This window comes from Anopheles stephensi, chromosome 3, assembly GCF_013141755.1.
Source record: "Anopheles stephensi strain Indian chromosome 3, UCI_ANSTEP_V1.0, whole genome shotgun sequence".
In the NCBI taxonomy this organism is placed as follows: domain Eukaryota; kingdom Metazoa; phylum Arthropoda; class Insecta; order Diptera; family Culicidae; genus Anopheles; species Anopheles stephensi.
Window position 1 is genome coordinate 34608660 of NC_050203.1, and position 19659 is coordinate 34628318.

The 19659-nt window shown below is 44.2% G+C and overlaps 1 protein-coding gene across 7 annotated transcripts in view; it reads right to left on the reverse strand.

Annotated features, from left to right (window-relative positions):
- The window catches only part of LOC118509631 (mucin-5AC), a 77255-nt gene extending 61384 nt beyond the window's left edge, over nt 1–15871 (reverse strand). Inside the window, exons 1-2 of one of the 7 annotated variants that reach the window (XM_036050520.1) lie at nt 15682–15871; nt 13956–14337 (exon numbers count right to left, since the gene is read on the reverse strand). The gene's annotated coding sequence lies outside the window, so the exon portion shown is untranslated. The other 6 variants (XM_036050517.1, XM_036050519.1, XM_036050518.1 and 3 more) reach the window with 6 other exon arrangements.
- Nucleotides 15872–19659: the final 3788 nt, after the last annotated feature.

The following is a 19659-nucleotide window of genomic DNA, read 5'->3' on the forward strand; positions in this document are numbered from 1 at the left end:
CACCGATAATAACATAGATGTTGAGATACTTCATCTGTCCTACTGCAGCCTGAGGGAACTTATCCACTCATAATACCTGCAGCGTCATACGAAGATGGTAGAACTGTGTGGAATATAACTTCTGAGACATGGACTTTGTCCTTAACTTACGATCGAGAGTAAGATTCTTAGAAGGATTTTTTGCCCCGATGTATCCAAGGATAATGAAGGATCCGGTACAATGACGAGCTCTACGAGCTGTACAGTGATCTCCCTATCATGCAGCCTATTAGACTCGTCTGGTTCTAGTGGACTGATCATGTCATGTTCGGCGGACGACCCAGCCCGTAAAGTCTTTCCAGGTCGTCCACATGGATAGGCCGAGGCGTGGTAGGCCCTGATTGTGATGGAGTGATCACGTAGATACATGCACCAGAATAGCGGTATCAAGGATTCTTTCAGCTGGCGAAGACGTATGTAGCGGCTGATTGGTAAGTACGTTAAGAGGTACAAAAAAGTGTCATGTTTGATTAAAAATACAGCAACATAATTTCCTAGTGATCACAAATCCATATCGAACCTTGAAGTGATCCGTCTCCAACCACTCTAACCATCCTCACCTCAGTCGCGAACATCTTTCCCCCGGCGCAAAACCCATTCCTAACAGCAAAACACACATCGATACGATATCGATACGAATAAGGGCCGACGGCAGGCACGCGAGCCGCACGAGTGCGCAAAACAATTCCTTCCACGGCAAAGAAGGTCGTCGGATTGTGTGTTGAATGTAGCGTTAGCGGCGTGTACGTATGTGCTGCGCTCAAAAAGGGCCACGAGGTGATGTAAAATGCGCTGGCTAGCTTTAAACAAACGGGCATATCGGTCATCAGTCATTGCGTTAGACACACTCACACACACACACACACACGGTCTATGGTGGTGCGTTACCTTTTTTTGCTTTCCGCTGCTGTTGCACTACCCCGTGCAAACGCATAAATATTCGCCAGCCTTGGTTGAGAAGCGGCGAGTGATACGCACCTGTACGCATAGGGTCAGCGCTAAGCCGAAAAGGGGTGGTAGAAAATAGTAACCGAGGAGGGAGGCAAAATATGCCACGGCTAGTTCTGCACAACTGCAACAACACTGCCGCACAGTTATGCAAGCGAATGCATGCCGGGCTGCATACCGTGATTGCATTGCATCGGAGATCGCTTTAAACAGTTCGTATGATAGTGGAAACGACTAGAGGGAGAGAGAGAGAGAGAGAGAAAGAATGCAACGATTAGTTTCAAGCCACTTGGGCGGGAAACTTTGCTGAAGAATTCGGCCACCGGTAAGAGCGGCGGAAGGGAAGTAGGGAGGCTCGGTTCGGAGGTTTCACTTGCAATATCACAAAACGGTGGGATTTGTTTCTTTGGATAAGCGAGATAATGGCCAACTGTTGGTCTGAGGACATACGAGTACGAGAAGTGCGTCACACTGCAGCCATGTTCTAGCCCGCGCCAGAACAAACAATATCTCCCCATTGCGAGACTCCCCAAAACATCTAACCCTCCACCGATCAAGAGCCAGAGTGGCAGGTTGATGAATGTGCTGAAAGAATGTCGCGCTCTGTGTTGTACGCCCGAGACACGGCCACACATCCAACCACACCCAGCACGAGCCAAGAATGAATGAAGGTTCTGTCTCGCGACAGCTCCTACACCTCACGACGCAATTCTGAAGGTGTGTTGATAAATGGATCTAATTTATTCTTGGCCGCAGCCCGATCCTAGCTGAATGTGGACAAAAACATTGTGAGCGAGAGAGAGAGAGAGACAGCACGTCACATCAAACGTGTCGTAACAACTTTCACGAAAATGGCAACAATATTGTACCGAAACAAACAACATCCAGCGCTGCCACATCACATCACAACTGGCTACATATTTATGATCGACTTCTAATGAGCTCCAGTTACGGTGACCACATTTGCTGCGACCGTTCACTCTGCACCACCTTGCAGGCTTGCATTGGACATCGGTGTGATGTTGTTTACTGGGCTTTTTTGTTTTAATATTTATATTTAGCTTATTTTTCCTTCCTTTCCTTCATGAAGACGACCTACGACGACTGCGTTGCGTCACGGTTAGCGTTTTGCTGCTCGGTGCAACAAGCTTTGCAAAGCGCGCTAGAAAAAGCCAAATGAAAAACAAGCGACTCGTTGCCGAACTTCCGTCAGCAATTTCCGGCCCAGGTTTTTGGACGCTCGACGGAAAAATAACTTAAAGGAAGGTTGTTACGTTGGATTTGTTTAAAGTGAGTTAGAGGTTTTGTGGAGTAGGATAGGAAAAAGAGAGTTTAATATATTTTATGAACAAAACGGGTTCTTATTCTACTAATGTTCTACTGATCATCTATCAAATAGTTATTTATTGTACTTATTAAGAAATGTTAAATCCTATTTTTATTCAACTTGTTTTGGAGATACTTTACGTCCGTAGCATTGATGGACTCTTCGGAATGATCCCACGGTTCCACTTCGGATCCGTCTGGTTTGACACCGGTTCCGATTCGGAGGAAATATAACCGTCAGTTCCACCAGGAACCGTTCGGACTCGTCCGGAACCGTTGGAACCGTCTAAAACCGGCCAGAATCGTCAGGAACCCTCGGAACCGTTCTGAATCAACGGAATCGTCCGGAACCGTTGCATCTGTTTTGAACCGTCGGAACCGCTCGAAACCGTCCGGAGCTGTCCTGAACCATAAAATAGACTCGCATTTGGTCAGAATTAGAGAGCATATGCCTACCTGTTGGTAAAGGGTCTAACGATTTTAAAATTTTCTATGGATTTCTATGCGGTGACGGAGCACGGTTCCGGGCGGTTTTCCCGATTCCGACGATTTCGATAGTTCCAATCGCTTCCAACGGCTCAGTCGGTTCCGAACGATTCATTTGAAGCTAGTTCCAAATTGTTTTGAAATCTTCCGGAACCAATTCCACTTTCTAGGCAGTTATGCCCATCTCTAGTCTGTAGCTATTAAAGCTTGTTTAGAATATTTAGCCCTGCATTTGGGGCAACAGTTCGGACACTGATTTGGCATCAGTCCTGTCCTGGTATACAAATACAAATACAAAATTCCACTCGTCTATCAAAAATCATTGCAACCGACTTCATATAACACCAGCAAACCAATCCTCCATAAGCAATCTTGCTATTCCGCTTAATCAAAAGCAAGACATTATCGTTCACAATCAACCGAAAGATGAGTCCACTGCATGGCTGCAGTTATGCAATGTACCCAAACCACCCCCCCTTCGCTCAATACCCTATCCCAAACACTGTCGTTAAACTGCTTCACGCTTCTTGTTGTTTGCCAAAAACACTCACACACACACACAACAAAAAAGAAAACAAAGAAAACCCCCCGGCCCAGCCTCGTTACGCGACTTGGCCGGGTTCGTCGCTTGCGAGCGCAAACAGTCTTTTGAAGCAGAAAAAACAATCGCGCGCGCTCAAACGGTTGATAATTTCCGCTTTTCGACAATTTTCGTGTTGTCAACCGCCGCCGGTTGCATCTTTCAGTTGCCATTCGGTGGAAGCATGACGATGAATCTGCAACTCGCCTCGAGCCGAGGGTTTTTCCACGGGCGATGCTTTTCTTTACGCGCCGATTGGTGGGTTATACTTTCTCCTCGATCGTGTGTCTGTGTCTGTGTAAGGGTGGAGAAATTGGTAAGCGCATTTTACCGTTTGCGGGGCAGAGGCAGACTTATTTCTCCATTTTTCGGCTCTATTTCCCAGCGCGGGGAGACGCTGTTTCGGCAGGCAGTGAGCCGTGTCACACAGCCGGCTTGCATGTGATGGAACATTAACCGTCACGACGTCTTTGATCTACATCGGTGATGAGCAAAGCTTGGTGTAACGCGTTCGCGATCCTCCTATGCGGAGCTGGATTCCAGATGGAGCTGTTCCGTTCACTTAATTTCCGAAAGATTGCAATTTTCCAGACTGAATACCAGTGCATCTCTTGAGAAGCAACACCAAGAGCACGAGAAGATGCGAGCCCAATTTAAATAATCATACACCCTATCGCATGTCACAATCCGCTCGCACATAATCTCCCCCTGAATCGGTGAAGAATCGGTTCTCTGTTTGCTTTTACTTTGAACAATCAATTACCCGCTCATACCGTGCGGCGCGTGGACGTGTCCTTCGGCGACGGTGTGGCAATGTTACCTTCGCCAAGCCAATGCCGTCCTCGCGGCAGCAGCTCCGAAAGTGGACGATATTGCGTACATCGATCGGCATTCTTGAGAAGATCATCGGGAGAAAGACGCAAAACACCCGGGCCCGGATCGGATGATCTCGTTCGACAGGGGTGCTACACTCCACGCTCCACACCACCGGCTGCGGCTGTTTAATCGATCGGTCCTTCAGTGGCTGGAGGGCCCTTACTCGCGAGAGGCCCAACGGAAAAGCGAACGCACTCGCGCCGGCCACTCGAAGCGTATAATTCACTTTAATGGTTCTTCGGACGTTCTCGGACGCTCGCACGGCATTTTCGGTGTGTTAGGTGGCAAAGACGAGACCTTCTCGAAATAAGAGCAATAATTTGCACCCGACGCCGGCCAGCCAGTCATTGAAAATGGCTGCGATGAGGCAACAGTCCCATTGGTGTGTGCGTACGTGTGCTTGGAGGGTGACCCTCTGGTGCCGTTGCCGTGGTCGGTCAGTACACGGATCGATGTTTTGCGCAATCCGCTGGAACTTCAGCCAGAGCTTCATGCTTGAAGCTGCTGATCGCACGGAACGGGTGCAGATGCATCGAAAGTGATTAATTTATGGTGATGTGTTGTTGTAAGGTGGAAAATCGGGTGTAAGATTTATAGCTAGAACAGACATTTTAATCAATTAGCAGTCAGAGCGAGCAACAGGTTTATGGTGGATCAGATCCGTATCAGCGGGAATGGTGTCGATGGAATGCATGCGCCGTACATGCGGATCCTGTTGCGTGAAGTGTTGTGATTAATGGTTTTCTATTTGAGAAGCATTTCAATAAGACTTTCAAATCATTTTAAGGACTAAGGAAACTGGTTCTATATTAAAAGCATTCCTACTTTTTTCTTTAACTGAGCTCAGTAACTTAATCGATGGATATAAATTGGGTCTTGGCTATGATTTTTAAGTAATCGGTAGAAGGCCTTAGGAGGATGTCGAAGGCCCCTAAAAAGGATGAAAACTAACACATCAAATCTGCTACCTAGGTAAGCGAAGACATCATCTGAGACCCCTTCTAGATTCTGGGCCCTCTGAATTATCGAGGATCCTACAACGCCTGCTAATAGGAAGATACGCCTCTGTCGCCTGCTAATAGGAAGATTCGAACGGAGCCCTTTGACAGCTCAGGCCACAACGATCTGCTTCGAGGTTGCTTTGAGTTATGATTCAGCCCTGAAAGTAATGCCGTCACCGATTGCTAGTCTGACAGGACTGGTATCATTTCTCCACAGGAGAGTTCCCCCTTTACGCTTGAGTCTAGCTATCGACGGATCGAGTAAAAGAAGCCAAAAATACCTCACTGAGGCTTCTCGAAGTTGGAGTGCCAAACAAGATTTTTCTATGAGTTGAACATCCTTATAAAATAATTAAGACATCCTCTGGAACTTCCGGCAGAAGCATCAATCTATCTCAACTTTGGCTTACTACGCCTCCTTTGTCGATATAGACAACCTGGAAGGATTACTGGCAAAGGATGGGTCATTCGGTACCATTCTTACGACATGAACAGCCCAACGGCGCCATGGTAGACTAATTCACGGCTCCTCCATTATCTCTCCACACAAAACTGGGCCCACATCCTTCTGAGCATCTTTCTCGCAATCTAAGCGTCTTAGAGAGTTTCAAAGAGTTTTAGGCAGAGTCCATGTCTCAGAGGTAACATGAACGTTATTTTTCTTACTAAATTTAAAACCCCCTTCGTAGCATGCATTCACATGTGATATGTTCAAATGATGCTATATAATGCAGGGAATTGAACCTGAACAACATGTCATTCAACCTCCAACATCAAACCGTTTCATTGTGATCTGCCGATTTGTTTCTCTCCTGTGCAGAGGTGTTCGATTTATGCTCCAAATACTCCCAACATACCATGACTGAACCATTTTGTCGACCCAGACACATTGGCGTCGGTCGGCGGGCTGACCGAACACATTGCTCATGCGTGTCCAGCGCGTGTATCGGGTGGCATCGCAGCTCAGGGTATTCGTGAGTGAGGTTAATTCACCCATTCGTACGTGCTGCTGTCGCCACGGTCTGACGGGTGTGTTAAAATCTTACAAATTTCGAACCGAATGGTCACCAAATCATCAAATTGAGGGTAATTTTTGTTCGGTGATACTTGATAATAATGAGAAGAAAAAACAGGCAACACCAGACTGAAGCAAAAAGTGTTTGACACACATTTGAACGATGTTTTTTGCTTAGACTTTAAACTCAGAACAACTATTGTCAGGTGTTTCTTTCTTATAGTTAAAGTTAGCTGGATATTGCTGCAATTATTTTAATTTCACGAGTAAATAAAATCATACGCTACAATAGGCACATTGATTTCATGTCGCAAGCCCCCCTTCAAGCTTACCCAGGTCACGTAAAACAGACGCGTCCGAACGCGTGGGATCCGCGTTGGGGCATAACTCATACGGCGGACACAGCTACTCCACCGTGCAGCAGGCTCGTGCGCGACGAGGCACGCGTGAAAGCAAACCCATTCTTGTACACCGCTCCACCCCAGTGGTAGCCTGGGATGGTGGATGGAACGCAGATATTATCCTTCGTTTCGTCACGTACGTACGCCAACGGTAAGGCCCACCAGGGCCCACAGCACTGTCCAGCCCTTTAAGCGCTCCCGGTTTACAATCGAACCTTCTGCAATGCGATTCCGCGCTCGGCCGACTCGATAAAATTGACTTCAAAAGCACCCAACTTTGCACCAAACACCGATGCGTACTCTTCTATTGCGTACACAAACGGCACACAAACACTCCCATCCCATAGGCTACTGCAAAATCGCAGTTCCGCAACGAGCTAGCGCGAGTCGAGTCGGAGTGGTGTTGATTGTCACGTTTAACGACGTAATTGCAGTGGGTGAGTGAGTTGACGACCTGATAACTTCGCTGATTGCGGATGCGCATTGCGATTTTGCGCTAGAACAGTTTCGTGCGCCGGCCAACTCTTCCATAAGGTGGTAACGCAACGGCAAGATTTATAGGACATAAGACTGCGGAGTTTTATTGGCTGGTTACGAATTTTATTTCTTTTCTTTTGCTTTGTCTCTCTCGGTCGTTTCACATCTGGGTAAGACTTTAAACGTTTTGCAAAGTGCCATCTGCATTGAATGCAGTTTGAGGTGAAGAGACGGATTCTATAACTTGATCCACCGTGGACCGAAAGATTTTTTTATGGCGATCACGACCATTGAATCTCTCTTCAAGCTTTCAGCTATGAAACATAAAATCAACATCAGCGCTTTAAGGAAGATGAATAGAAGTATTTTATAAATAAATACTTAGTTCTTAGTGCCCATCTTTAGTCACATTAAGTAAGGGTTGTCAGGCCATCAGATATATTATGGTAAACTTTCACTTACAATGGTAATCGAGGATCGCTTCAGCAAACTTTAAAAAACTGATTCGTATAAGCCTCTCGTTCCTCTTAATGAGATATGTCTGGAACTGTAAGTCAGCTAATGATTGCTCGCCTAAGGTCGAGTCAAATCTCATAGGTGGACATATACACATAATGGGCCTGGCGAGTCATCCCTTGTTGACGATACAGCTTCAAGATGCACAGCTCAGACAGTGATTTTTTGGAGCAATCTAGCGACTTGCTGAAGCCTATGTGGATAGGTTTGTCTCAGCATCGAGCATTTTACTTGATAACTTCGCCCAGAAATGGGGCTCGATCGTTAAAGGCGAGCCGTACACAGAATCCAGCTCCAGGCGGACATTGTCAAGGATACAAGCAGTGTAAGACCTCGTTGAGTCTTAGGGAAACACTAGAAAAGACACACTATAGACCACAATTTTCTACATTCACTTACAAATATTAGGAGTCCATCAACTTTCAAGGTTGAGGAATCTTCTGGAAACCCTCCTCCGATTTTTCCATTAGTTGCTTATTCAACCGGTGTTTGGCGGACCGAATTGAAAGGACTATTTGACTGATTAGTATATTTGACATGTCTGCACTATCATTGTCAATTTTAAGCTGGAGTAAGCATCAAAGTATGAAAAAATATGTAAGATATCTCACAAAATGACCACAAATTGATGAAACATCTCTGGCTTCTCTTGCGATGATCTGACACTTGCTTTAATTTCTTGGTCCGAAGCATCATGTAAAGTACTTTACGGACGTATTTTACACGTTTAAAGTATCTTTATGGCTCTACAAGCAATACAAAAAGGAACAATTAGCAACCTGCAAACATTCTCACAGTAAAACCCCATCAACATCCATAAACAACGTTCCACACAGGCAAGGAAGTAACGCACAAATGTCGTTACTTCACGGACAAGCACCTCGTACGATCGTGCTCCTTCCTATGGGCCACCGCCATTTGCAAACAAACCACCGGCGATTGCTGATTCTTACGAACCGAGACCGAGACAAACAGTGCTGACAAGTGCCAAATGCACTCCACCGTGGAGTGCGACGGCCTGTCCCATTGTGTCAGACCCTCGTGGTTCCGATTGCAGTTCGACGTCTGTTCATTTCCCCAGCCCGACTGTCGGAAGTCCGGCAAGCTGAACTATTGACCTTCGGTCCCAGCCAGCCCTGAAACAGTGCTTTGTGTCACAGCGCATGTATGCGTTCCGTTTGACGTTTATTTCTGTATTTGCCCCACTCAACCGGATTCGTTATCTCGCGCTGGCGTTTTAGAACGTTTTAGTGCGCCGATAGGTAGAACAAAAGCCACACGTGGGCACGATTTATGTGCACATTTTAGGTGGAACGAAACGGAACGACACGAATGCAGCGCGGCCTACGACTTACATTCTCTCACATCGCCGCTGCGGATAAGATGCGTGCCGCCTGACCATTGTATTCCGTTGAGTGGCTTACCGATGTAGAAATAGTGGACATGGAAGGACGCAACCCCGCATCAATACGGTATTGCGAATGGGAAGGTTCGTCGTTTGAATGGCGTTGCAGTCACAGCTCGGTTGAAGTCGCCCGGTCCAAGCGGATGACCAGCTGAAAAACGCCCTCCAAACCTCCTACCAAGAGCCCTAAGAGAAGAGGATGCCGTGAAGGAAAATTCAATCCAACCCTCCCTCCCTCTCCATCCCAAACCCTCCCTCCCCCCTTCCCTTGCTGCGCTTTTGTGGAGGTGTCTTTTTCATGACTTTGGAGGCGGCGCACAATTGTATGCGCTTAGAATTCGAGGTCCAAACCGATGGGGTTGATGTTTTAATCATGAGACTGTGTGCCTGCCACCTGAAGCATCTGAAGATCCAAAAGAAGAAGATTCCACCTCCACCCCCGTTGGGACTGGGGAGGGGTGGTTTGAGTGGCGATTGTGCTTAGTGATTTATGAATCACTCTGGTCCGGTGGAGTTTTTCCACCCAAGACCAGCGTCACGCAACGCACGGAAAATGGAAGGTCACCTACAAGGAGGAGACGTTACGGGGCTGCTTAAGCGTTACTCGGTGCGTTAATTACCTGGCGCTTTGCTAGAAGTCTTCGAGGACAAGCGCCGTAGAAGAGTTTTCCGAATGGCATCACCGTGCCAAGGTGATAAAGATAAGTACGGGCGGGTGAATTAATCGTTCGTTTAGCGTTTCAAATTTTGATTGCTCGTTGATGAATTAATCGCTTCATACAGCGTAAGGTGAACCGTTGCAGCAAACGATGGATTAATTCTATTCCACCCGACCAACAAGCTGGCCCATGAGCCCGTTTCCGTTAGAGAAGAAGTGAAGCTCACACACGACGATCGTAAGAAGCTTTGCGAGAATGTTAATTTGAAGTCGTTGCAAGCCGTCACAACGATACCTTAATCATCAATTCGGATGTGATGAAACCCGGCCCCCCGAACCGAACCGGGAAACTTCAACAGGGTGATAAATCTATCTTATCCTACCGCGCCCCCGTTTAAGCTACACTTTGTTCCAACGGGAATGGGATTGGGCGGCGAGTTTTCCCCCCACGCAGGTGTCCATGTATGAAGTGGGCTGTTGTTTTCGGCTGATTCGCGTAAGTGGATGGCCGTCTTGAATGAGAATGATAAATAGCAAGCGTGTCGAAGAATTGGGGAGCACCTTACGAGCATTTTTCACGTAAATGGAGCTAATTTATCCATTTAAAATGGGTTTTTGCACTTTTTCTTCCATTTTCCAGCAATTGAGCAGCATGGGCAATGTGGTGAAACGTTGCCATCTGATGATGTATCTCTATTAAGCTGTCGCATTCTATGGTTTTAGCTGTCAGATTTAGTAAAGGGGTTGGGCATTTATTTCCATTCTAAAGCTAAATGTTGATCCTTAGTCATAAATTTCTATGGCTGTTAATTGAACTTATTTAAATAAGCTTTGCAACAGTAAATCAAATAAGGAGATTAAACACAATAATCTTAAAGAAGATTGCAGAAGAATGCTGACGATTAGTTTTCTTCAGTTAAATAATACAAACGAGACTTTAACTGAGGGGTTTAATGACGAAGGCATTTACTTAGGCCAAAAAATCTTCGCAGTAAAACTGTTAGTACACCAAACCTTAAAGCTTCCAAGTCAGGTTTCACATATTTATTATACATGCAACACAATAATACAGGAATAAAGTTGAAGAACAATATTCAGATGAAATTTTATGCCTTTATAACAATACAGCACAAATAGTCTAAATTTACTTTATTTTATTTTTAAATTTCAAACTTTCTAAGCACAAATGGTAAATGAACAGCAGAAAAGTATAAAGCACTAAGCAGGCTATTGATTCAAGGAAGTTTTAGGGAAAATTACAAACAAAGTGAGGAACTAACTGATGGAGTATGAGGAATCAGAAAAATAGACAAATAAATAACATATAGCATAAAACCACGTCAAAACTCCAACAACTAATAACTAAATAAAAAGAATGCATAAGACTTCTAGACAAGAAAGAATAACAGTCCTACTCCAATAGTGGTAGTCAAGAAGATGAATAAGATTCAATAAATCCTTTGTCGCTTAATGATGAGAAACAGAAAGAAGATTGTGAAGTAGTTCACTACCTATTTACAAATTTTCTCTCAAATACAGCTGTCTTAAGGCAGTTAAACTAAACACGCACTAAGGTTGCTAATAAGCTTCTATCTAGCCAATCCTATTTAGTTTAACTACGGTGCTCTACTACTGGGATAACCTCAGCTAAAAGGGGAGGATCCGAGACTCCCTATGAGGTCCCACATCTCCTGCCCAAGCTCCTAAACCAAGCTTGGGTACACGGGTTATTCCCAATCCTTTGTGCGGTCAGGGAAGCATGCCTGAACAGGAGCGGGTGGGCAGACTGGGCAACCGGGTTGTCTGAAATTCGAGAGGACAATCAAACGAAAGTTCCAACTGCCACGTGGCCTCCCAGAGATACCTGGAATCTTAGGCACAGGGCCAGTCCCCCTACCTCAAGTATCCAATGAACCCAAATGAACGATCGGGATAATAGATTGGCAGACGACCACGCTAAACCGTGAGAGGTGCCCAGGGTTGTGGCAGCAGGCCAAGACCGCCTAAGTAAGTAAATAGTATCTGAATCAAACCTTCTAGGAGTTAAGCATCTACTTTAACCTCATTTTTGCTATCTTAGATAACAGTTCAGTCAAGCCTGTTTCTAAACTGTAATATTCACCTTTACAATCTCCACCATAGCTTACAGTTTTATAGCATATATCATAAACTTCTTTAGTATGCAGTTTTGGATTTGTCCTCTTGCACCCGATGATAAACAGCGTTCCTTTCATAACATTCACCATCTCAAACTGATGCTTAAAAAGACATTCCCTAGCCTTTGTTTTCACCAATTTAAAAATTAGTTTTCAGTTTCGAACGAGAGAACATGTGTGGTTCGGTTCTTGGCCCGAGGCGCACACACACCCTAAACGACTTTGTCGCTTTTCGTTAATTATTGCTTCCACCTCAGCTAATCATAAGCTGCCATCGAAGCACGGCACACAGCATTAAACAATTACGCTCGCGATCGGTTCGGCTCCAAATCGCTAGATCGCTAGATCGCTTTTTCCACCGTGAAGGAAAGGCCCTTCGCTATCAAACCCGAGGGCGGATTGCGACGCGAGTGTGACCTCGGTGGCCAGATTCCACCGCGCATTCCATATGCGGTGAAACCACAAGCGACTATATATGTGTGTGTGTGTGTTTGCAACCCACAAACAACAACAAAAAGAAACAAACGAAATGTTGTGATCGTGATTGTTGGGCGTGTGTGTTTAGTTGCTCCCTTTTTCTATCACGCTCAACTGTTAAGAAACACACACACACAGTGAAGCTATCGCAACCGAAATCAAACGCAAGCTCACGTGTCCGTACAGAATCGCGTTCTGTGCGCGCTGGTTCCATTCCACGTGCGGACACACGTATGAAAGGGCTTGCTGCATCCGGCGCTGCATAGGGGGGAAGTGCAACAGAAATCGCAATGATAAATGGCTTCTTTTGACGTTTTTAGAACACGGCGGTACATTGCGGTTGCCGTCTTTTTTCCGTTGCGTTCGCGTGTAATTAATCTACGATTTAGGAGTAACGGTTAGTACTTGGGGTGAGAGCTTGGGTGTTAATTAACCGATAAAAAAGGGAAATTCCCTGCTGTGGTAATGCGTGAGTGGAGTTGAATTTATTGCTGTCGGGATAACAAACCAATCATTAAAAGCCATTACTTGTACGCTAAAAAGAGGCTAAATAGTTTATTCTTCATCTGCACATACTACTGTGGTTAAAGGTGTGGCAGCAATATTTAAGCGAAATTTAAGTTTGCTTGAGTAAATTAAGTATTCCTCGCCATTTTTCTGATATTTTCAACAGTAGCTCATGGTAGCTCACTTTACATTAATATTTCTTTTCTCTCACTGTTTACTCTAGCACGCTTTCTACACAGTATACTCAGTATAAGTACTTCTCAGAGTGTCCGAGAGACTATTTAGTAGCATAATCAATTGCTATAACGGAGGGACTGGTTTCAACTCCCATTCGGCTCATCACCCGTAGCTCTCATACTGACTATCCAGCAACAGATTTATAGTCAAGTAAGGCAGATGTCTTAGAGTAGAAAACCTTTGAAAGTAAGAGTAGCAAAGAAGTTTGTTCCCATTTTTTTTTATAATAAAAAGAAACTAAGATTTGCCAATAAGGGACGGTTTGCGACCGAAGTGAAAATGATGTCGGTCTTAACACGGCTTCCCAACTCGACCGTTCTCTTATAGTGAGAACTGCCTAATAAGCTAGGTGTTAGTACTAACTCTAGTAAGATGGCCGGCATGGTGGCCATAAAGGTCCCTGAGCCAAGAAGTTGTAGAGGAAGAAGAAGAAGAGTATGTGAAATATTTCAGCCGTGATCTCTCAAACTTTTAGTGGTGAAGAAAAATAAGCTCCAACTTTGTGCTAAGTATTTGGATTGGATATTGAACATGTATTGCCTATTTTCCAAATTAGTAAAATCTTGTAATTGCTTGTAGCAGTTCCTATTTCCTATTTCGGAGCGGTCCGGTGGCAGAGACGATAACGGCGCCGGTCTTCACACGGCAGGACAGGGGATAAAATCCCATCCAGTCCGCCTCCTCGTACGCAGAGCTGACTACTTTGCTACGGTTAAAATCAAGTCACAGGAAACCAGAGATGGCAGGCCGAGACCTCTCGAGGTTGGAGGTTGTATCCAACATCAAATTCCATTTAAAAGTAATATTCCTTACGAAAAAGTTCCCTCAAATAATTGTACTCGATACTCACCAGCAAACTGAACTGATTCACCTGCACGCCGCTGCAATTTTTCTTCCGATTGCAACCGATAAAGCACTTTCCCCTTCGAGTTTCTTTGTAGATTTGGGTGGAACCGAAGCCGAAGCACCGATTGTTGTTACGCTTTGATTACTGAGCGGCTGCGGTGCGCTGCGGTTTCTGCAAAAGGGAATTTCACTTTGGCCACGGAACTCCATCCATTGTGGACAGATTTCAAACAACAGATTGGCCGATTGCTCTCTCACCACCGGCTGCTTCTTTTATTCGATTTTAAACCTTTTTTGTTATCACTTGTTTTGTATCACAATTTTCTTCACAGCTTCACAATTTTTCGTATCGTAACGCTCCTTCCACATATCGTCGTTCTTGCTGCCTAATAAATCACTAAGGAAAACAAAACTTGTATAATTTAATTTTCACCACTCCAGCAACACGTAGAGATGCACACAATTAACACGTAGGTGCATGCGTAGCTGCTACCCCGCAAACCGTATGAGTGAGGAAATTTCACTCCGAATCATCATCATGCGCATTTCCCTTGATGGGCAGCGAGGGCCGTGCGCAGATTTGGCTCGGCAAAAGGATTCAAGATGATTGGATGAAAACCGCCAGATAAGGGTTGTTAATTTTCACTTTCACTCGGGTCGTCGCCTGCACCGGGCCGTTGTCACGCACTTTCCTTTCGGCGTGTACGTGCTACAGATGCGCTGGTTTGAAAATTCAAGTTGCTTCCAGACCGGCCACAAACACCACTCATCATCACATCTCATTTGTTTAGAGCGATCGTACAACTCCACTCCATACTTTAGCAACCCGATCTCACGTAGCCACTGTTTACGAACATCACTCTTGAGCATGGAATTCTTACCAGGCAGAAGGCCTTAACCACTGAAATTTATTCGCAAAAACACACCAACCAACCAACCAACCAACCTACTGCGCAACACCGGCAAATGGAGTGATGTTTTAATAACGCTCCTCGCCAAAAATTCCTCAACAGGTTCCGCTGAAACACTCGTGGAGCGAACTAAAGGCATCACTCAAAACTCCTACAAAAATGTGAAGAAAACTGTTGCTTTTGCGTTTGGCAACACGCACATCTTTCGGAAAACCAGTTTCGGCGCGCGATCAGAAACAGCACCACAAAACGTAACGTTACCAAAAACAAAGGCGCGCTGCGTTACGCGATCGCCACCGGAAAACCGACCCGTGAGTGTGTGTATTGGACATGACAAGGTTTGATGGCAAGATGACCACGATGCGCGGCGATGATGAAGATGAGCGAGCAGCAGCGCGATGGTCACACGCGAAGAAACACACCTTCGGATGGTGTCTTCTGCCGCTTTAAACTGGGTCCGACGATCCGTACGGTCCGTACATGGCGTAATGTGTCACCTTTCGTGCACGAGATGAGGCACACGCAGCTTTGTGGCAAAAAAGGCACAACCTAAACACACACACACACTTGCGAGAGATATTCACGGTCAGGAAGTAATAAAATTTCTAAACCAACGATCCATGCAACGACTCTCGAAATCTCTCTCTTTTTTTCGGAATACACTTTCTCATCTACCTAAACGTTACGTTTTCCAGGGCGACCATCTTCAATGTAACATTCCACTAGTTAAACACACACGATTGTTTTCTTAACAAAAAAAAACGAAAATACTAAACTCTACACCAATGTACGCACGGTAATTCCAAAAGTTGCCACAACCTTAACATACACGCGGCGAGGCCACCGGACAGCCGCCGTTTGTTTGTTTATTTACGCGCTGATTTTTTTTCCTTCCTTCCTTCTTGGTACACACTTCAACACTACTTAGCCACGCCGCCGCACATGATCCGTGTCCGTGTGCATGCGCTGACTTTCAAAACCCGAATGCGGTGCCGATCGTGGTGGAATCGTGAATGGAATGGCCGACGACGAACCGCGCAGCTGGAAAGGGAATAGAGAAAAAAGCTTGCCGAGTGCGAGTTGAAAGCTTCTTTGCAGCTGAATCAATAAAGCTCGCGAGTGTGTGAATATGAAAGCGGGAATTGTGTTGGAATCTTGTATCTTGTCTTTTGAACCGACCATTTGACTTATTACATTTAGATTGTACCTTAAACAGTTAAGTTATTTGAACGCGGTCAAATCGACTTTTTAGATTCCTACTATAAATACATTATTAGCACTTAACAAAAGTGTTTCCATGCTTTTAATGATTGTAAGATCAGTACAATCAGTTTCAAATTTACACCTTTTGCTACCGTTAGTGCTTTCGTACCTTAATTTTAAGCATCGGTAATATGCAAAGTTCGAAGTGAACAAAGGGCATAATTCCTCTTTAAAATATCAAACGATGCATTTTGAACGCACGAAACACTTACCAATTGCTTTTAAAATACATTAAAAGCCGATAAAAATTCCACATAAATTGAATTGCATTATTTGCTTGAACATAAAACGCGTACAACTACTTTCTTGCTTGCAGACGGTTACATTGTACAGGGGCGTCAAACTGGCTGTTACTCTGGTGCTTTGATTGCACTGAAAATTAACATTTCAATATTCCTATTGTCTAGCTAATAAACTAAACAGTCTACAGAAAAAAATATTCATGGGATTGAATTCAGCTTAAAAGAAACGGCCGGAGATCCATGTAACACATGTTAGTTGCCTATGGTTACCCCTACCATTTCTCACTGTACTAATTTCTCTTCACTGAACTTCTCCCTGAACATCTCACGCTTGCAGTGAACATTCTATTACTACTCCCCAGATAACAAAATCGATATGCTTTCTCGCTCTATCTAAGTAAAAAGTAAACCTACCAAAGCGAGAAAGGATGATGATTTTCTAAACTGGGTCAGAGGGAACATGACATGGATCTATTATTGGAACATCTCTCAGCATCCTATCAAAATTGCCAAAGGAACCCACCCGGAGAAAGTTCCCAATCGCTATGGCTCCGGTGCGAAGAAGACAACTAATTGCATCGTGCACCAGACTTATACTACTTTTAAAGCTTAACTATTAAAATACTACATATTTGTGTTCAAAAGTGTAAAAATTGGGATTTTTATTCATTATCCTCTCTGTCAACGTATTCGATAGAACGTTGGTAATGATTATGGGTGGAGGCGCCCAGTCCATATTTGAACGCCGTAAACTTTTTCTTTTATTATGAAGGTTAATATAATCATTCACAAAAAGGATGATACTCAATAAGTATTGGCCGAAGATATTATTTTATTCTCGGCAAGGCGTTTAATAACGCTATCCTTGATCTTCTACTAGACAGATTGGTTCCGTTTTATTAGTAATTATAGCCTTATTGTCCTATCAGACATATTGTCTTTGAATGCAATAATTCCCGAATTAAACCGTCAACCGGAACACATCTCATTCCAATAATAGCCTACCGCTTGAGTCAGGCTCGACCACTACTATTTGACATAGATTTTGTAGCAAACTCGGTCCTGCACGGCGTTTCTCCATCGATGGCCACATACAATCTACGAAGAATTAGACTCCACCTGATCCAGCCCACGAGCTTGCTGACAGGATTTAAGCGCCGCAACAATCGTGGCTCAGCTAACTAGTGGCTCAAAGATAGTCCAAAGATGCAGTCAATTTAATCCGCGAAACCAAAGAATTGAAGAGATCGTGTGAAGATCGTGCCCCTGATCTTGAGACTTCACTTTATTACTTCAAAAGCGATGTCGAACAACAGACAAGACAGTCTGTCCTCAATCCTCAACCTCGAATCCCGATGAGATTGGAAAGAATCCGACAATATTTTGTCCCTCCTTCGCAGGGAATCCGTACTGCTGCCTGATTTTCCATAGCTCAGTCTGATTCACGATATCGTAAGGCGCCATGAATTTAATGAGGATCTGGTGCTCCCATCATTTCTGGAGGATCTGCCCTAGAGTAAAGATTTGATCGGTGGGCGATTATCCGTCCAGCCTGATAGTTACCGACGAAATTTGTAGCAGGGGGCGTAAGTCCGTTGATGAGCATTCGCGGCAAGATCTTATAGGCAGCATTCAGAAGTGTGATGGATTGGAGCACATCGCATCGGACATTAGCACATCAGATTCTATACTTAAAATAAGTTATACTTTGAGTGATCTTATTTTTTTATTACATCTCAAACAGAAGATATGCTTCTATTGATCTTTCGTTGGTTGATCGAACTGTATTACATAGCGCTTTACAGAAGATGAGTGATTTGTCAACTGGAAGTTAGAGATACGAGCGTTTTTCTGGTAGCTGGGTATCGTCTGTTGATCATCCAAACACAAACACAAATAGGTGGGTTTTTACGACCCTAACACAGCATACTGTTATCCCATGAGACTGCAGTGTGTGTTTGTTTGCTCTGTTGCCAAAAGTTCCGAATGGTCTCGTACAACTGAGCAAACTTACCGATACTTCGGTGCTCAGTATTATTGCGATACGTGCAGTCTATATAGACTGTGATACTTCCCAATGCTATTTCAGTCTTACCCGCTACCAAAACGATCGACACCATGAAGTTTACGCTGTTTTTCATCCTGCTTTCCTTCCTGGCGGTGGTCAGCTTTACCCATGCTGCTGAGGATACTGCTTCAGGCGATGAATCCGCTACGGCTGAGGTGTCAGGACGTATAGCCCGCCCCGTGTTTGTGTCACCATATCTGAAACAATTCAAAAACTTGGGAAATTGGTTCTTTAATCGACAAGATGCTTCAAGTTAAACACAACGCGAGGGAAGCTTACAGATATAGTAAAGATAAACGCATTTGAAAATCCATTAATATCTTCTATCATTGGTAATTTGTGATTCGCAGTTTTATTACAATCATACATTCGAAAAAACGTTTCTTGTTTTGAAAATAATTTACTCTACTAAACTATGTATTATTACCCCCAACTATGACGCTTAACATACGCTTCTATTCAATCTTCTTCCAATGTAGTTATCTTTTTCCGTAATAATTCGCTAACATTTGATCGGATATGTTTTGTGTAAAGCACAATCAAATCAATATCAAAACACGTGTACTTGGATTAACCACATAACGATAGCAGTACGCCTAAAGATATGCAATACATCGAACACATCAATATCGACTGTGTTGTGTCTGAACTAAATCAAAATATAGCTCCGACAGTGGCGTCATCTGTTAGACAATAGCGTCAACTCTTCTCTTTCGCGCCAAAGCCTCCTGTCTGCGATAGACAACGGATCCCAATTTTAATTAGGAGGAAGCAAACATAGACGTGACGCCGAATAGTCTGTGACTCAACATCTTCACACTGTTAAGATAATCATTAAAACCCTCATAAATAATTCGATTTGCATTCGTTTGAAAACCTTTTCCTTCTCCAACCCGTGAAAACACACCTTATCTGGCTTGAGCTCGTATCGATTAGGTATGAAGAAGCTATTAAAAGCGTCTAACCAGCGTCAAAGCTCGAATTCTGCTGGTCATGATCCTTCGAAGATGAATCCTGCTTTGATTAATAGTAAATAAGTAAAATCTTCTTAAGTACAATTAAAATTATATCCCACTTTGAAATACAATTAAAACAACTGACTAATTCCTTCCTACGAATCAAATTGAATATTTTTAAGAAATCAAAACACTGGTTTGTGCTTTGCCTTCCATTCAAACTCGATAATCCGTGCCGCTCGGAACAACCGTCCGCTTTCTGGGAACG